Below are 4,337 nucleotides of genomic sequence, written 5' to 3' on the forward strand. Positions count from 1 at the left end.
CTTAAAATTTTTTAATTAAAGTATAAAATATTTATTATCTTAATTAGTTCTATATTTATTATTATCTAATTAAGTAAATTAACAGAGATGTTAGTTCGTATTATACAAAATTATTCAGCATAAAAAAAAGAACAAAATTATTTAAACGGTATAAAAAAAGTAAACACATAAAATTAACCAGCCACACAGTTAATTTTAAAGTAAATTTGATACTAAAATGTGTGTTGTATGATCTTAATTATTTTATAGCGACTAAGTAGTATATAATAGGCATTAATATCTTTTATATTAATATCCTAATTATTTCATAGCGACTAATATGATCGACTAACTGCTTCTACATATTGAGGATGGTAGGGTAGAACCTCTTATTGTAGTGCCACAATAAGTCAAGTTAAACAGGTGGAATGGCAAGACAACGATTTAGAACTACTTTTACATATTCAAGATGTATACGGATTTTGACTTAAAAGAAATATATAGCTGAATTTAAAAACAGGTAGAATAATTTCTGTCACTTATTGATTTGATTGAATATTCTATTTTATTTAATAGAATATTCAGTTAATTTTAATGTTTTTGTGATGACAGAGACTTCGTTATAAATTATAACTAGTTTTACGCCCCGTGCCAAGCACGGAGACATAGCATCAACCACGTTGAATATTACAGTAATGGTTGAATGACAGAAAATAAATTGACAAAAATCTCTCTGTACACAACATTAAGAGTATGATTTGAGGCTTTTCCATCAGAATTAACAATCAAGATTTTAAGACCAAATATACTATTGACTCGAGAGAGTGCAACATAAAGCTAACCATGTGTAAAAACAAACCTTAGAAGATACACACCAACAGTTGTGAGTGTCTGTCCTTAGGACTTATTTATGGTCATTGCAAAGCAAAGCACAATTGGAAACTGCCTTCGGATAAACCTGATAAGTAAGGTTTCAATATCAGGGATCATGTTCATCCTTGGAATAAAAACAACTTGACCAACGTTTCGTCCTGCTAAGATGACGCATTCAATAACATGATCACCAAGTCGCCTAACTTGCATTCGTGTACCGTTGCACAATCCAATGGATTGGAGAATATTATGAAGAAGCATGACAAGCACACCAATCTTAAGTACTAACTTGTGTTGTGGAATACCAAAATAAATCGATGCATTCAACGACTCTGTGCTCATTGTGTATAATTCAGATTCTAAGTGACCGTCTTCATTAAGCAGTGTGTCAGACCTCAAGTAAACCTTTTTCATTGCCAGGAAGCAAAGATATGACATGATTGTTAACTTCGGTTACAACATCAGATATTGGTGCCAATATACTCTTGTCCTTAAATTAGTCCACGCTATAAATATACAGTAAGATATCAGGATAAACGAACAATACCAAATCGTGAAGAGATGGTGACTCAAAATTAAATAGCAACTTCTCCGGTATCCTAATCACCGATTCATCATCGAAACTGTCTCCTAATAACCCGTCACCTAACTTAAGGATCCAGTTAACAAATTTCTTTAACTAAACATTCGGATATCCTGTGAGCAAATTTCTTTATTTTCATTTTAAATTTTATATTTCAATTGGTGAACTCTAAACTTGATATGATTAAGCTAACCACAATAAACATTAACCATATAGCAACTTTTTTTTTATATGTGATTCATCACTTATATTCTATAAATATTATGAATATTGGTGCAATTTAAAAAGATACTAATTTAAATATTGAGGTCAATTAACCTATCAATTATGTTCATTTTATCTGAGTAAATTAACAATCATAAATACTAATTATATAAAGACTCTTTTATTTCTTTATATGCGATTCATAGTCTATATTCTATATATATCATGAATATTGGTGCACTAAAAAATAATGCGAATTTGAGGTCAAATAACTCAACACTTATGTTCATTATAAACCCTATATCTTAATTGGTGAAGCCTAAAATTTACATGAGTAAGTTAATTATTACGGTGATTTTTTTATTTTTTTATACGCAATTCATCACGTATATTTTATAGATACTATGAGTATTGGTGAAGTATAAAGAAATACAAATTTAAACATTAAGGTCAAATATGATAGTGGTTTAGTGTTATTTGAATTATTAAATCTACATGTATCCTAATTGATTAAATTATTTTTCTTAACCAATTATCAAATGTAAATATTTTATTGTCTGAATCCAAAATTTAAAATATTAAATCTTAGAGGTGAATGCTAAATTATCCAAAGTTAATTTTAAAAGATAATTTTATGATAAAAATAATAAAATTTGTGAACACCATGTGGAGCTTAAGAAAAAAAAAATACTTAAAAACAAAATTATTATGCGTCTTAATTGATAAATTCTAAAATTTATGAGTAAGTTAAACCACCATAAATACTAATCACATGATTTAAACATTGAGGTCATAAATACTAATCACATGATAAATACTATAAATACTAATCACATGATAAATACTAATCATATATATAATGAATGTTACTGCACTCTAAAATAATGCTGATTTAAACATTGAGATCAATTAACGCAATATTTATGTTCATTATAAACTGTACGTCTCAATTGGTGAACCCTAAAATTTACATGAATAAGTTAACTACCATAAATATTTTTTATATGGTGGCGAACACAAGAAAAAAGTTAATACTTATAATGTCTAACAAAATAAAGCATCAAAATAAAAAGTAAAAAATCACTAACAAATATTTTTATATTATTTAAGATATATTAAATTATAATATAGTATTAAATACTATGTAATTTAAATTAATAGATACAACTCTAATACATAAAAATTTATAATTTGTTAGTTTGAAAGGGAAAAAGGGTTTGCACGCGTTTGGCTCCGTTTTCCAACTCCTTCCTTAGTCATCAGCAAAACGCCCTAGCCTCCACCCAAGAAAGCAAACCCTAGCCTCCACCAATCTTGTCGCCGTGTGTCGGAGTGAGAGACTGCTGCTGCTGCCTCCGTCGCACTCAAGAACTTCCGCCTTCGTGCTATCGGCGTTCGTTACTTCGCTCTCACCATCCCCTGTTCGCTCTCATCAGTCACCTGTTCGCTCTCTATCCCCTGTTCGCTGTCATCAGTCGCCTGTTCGCCGTCGTCCGTTGCGCTCAACCGCTCTCCGTCGTCCGTTGCGCTCAACCGCTCTCCGTCGTCCGTCAAAGGTTAATGCTCACTGCTAGTACTTGTTCTTGGTGTTTTATTTTTTTTTATTGTCTGTTCAGAAACCAAACCCTCTTCATGCTTGTTCCTCGATGGTTAGTGATCGTCGTTTTTTAATACTCACTGTTGGTGTTTTGTTTTTCATTGATTAATGATTATTGATTAAGTGATGTGTTGCTGTTTTGTTTTTTTACTTTGTGCTTGAGTTAATTGGATGCTCTGTCAGTGCTTAGTGCTTGTTCTTGGTTGATTGGCTTTGCTCATTACTCTAGCTTGTTCTAGCCTATTCTTGATTAATTAACTCTGTTACTGGCTTATTGATTGATGCTAAATTGGTACTGATAAACTGTTACTGGCTTGTTCTTGGCTTTTTTGTTGGTTGTTAAATTTTGTTTAAGTTTCTTGATTTTGTGCTCGTTACCTCATTCAGTGCTCTTCTTTTTTTGTTGTTGCTCATTGTGGTGAGCTTGTTAATCATTTGCTCATTGATTGATGCTAAACTGGTACTGATAACTGTTACCAGCTTGTGCTTGGCTTTTTTTTATCTGTTGTTAAATTTTGTTAAAGTTTCTTGATTTTGTGCTCATTACCTCATTTAGGGCTTTTTTTGTTGTTGTTAATCATTGTGAGAGTTTGTAAAAATTGGGTTAAAAATTTTGTTAAACTTTGTTAAAGGATGTTAATTTTTGTGTTAACCTTGTAAAAACTATGTTAAAAACTTGATTGACTTTGCTAACTACTCTGGCTTGTTCTATAGCTTGTTCTTGATTAATGAACTCTTTCATTTTTTTATATGTAATTTATCACCTATATTCTATAGATATTATAAATATTGGTGAATTATAAAAGATGCTCATTTAAATGTTGAGGTCAAATATAATAGTGTAGCTTAGTGTTGTTTGAATTATTAAATCTACATATATTATAATTAATTAAATTATTTTTCTTAACCAATTATCATGAGCTGGAGTTGTGACACGTGTACTGCTGAAACCGGGATTTAGGATATTACCAAATTTCAAACACACTTGTCTAATTGTCTGATACTTTGAATTTACATTTATTATTTTTTTTTTGAACTAACAGGTAACGTACTTTAATTAGGTGTTGAAACTTCCATCCATGACCAGTGGTAAGACTGGGA

At 30.4% G+C, this 4,337-nt stretch overlaps 1 long non-coding RNA gene across 1 annotated transcript in view; it reads left to right on the forward strand.

Annotated features, from left to right (window-relative positions):
* Positions 2,847-4,337, forward strand: part of LOC110268681 — a 2,626-nt gene continuing 1,135 nt past the window's right edge. The window contains exons 1-2 of the long non-coding RNA XR_002357025.1: positions 2,847-3,195; positions 4,280-4,325. This is a non-coding gene — a long non-coding RNA (uncharacterized LOC110268681). The remainder of the gene's footprint in view (positions 3,196-4,279; positions 4,326-4,337) is intronic.

Source organism: Arachis ipaensis, chromosome B02 (genome assembly GCF_000816755.2).
Source record: "Arachis ipaensis cultivar K30076 chromosome B02, Araip1.1, whole genome shotgun sequence".
Classification (NCBI taxonomy): domain Eukaryota; kingdom Viridiplantae; phylum Streptophyta; class Magnoliopsida; order Fabales; family Fabaceae; genus Arachis; species Arachis ipaensis.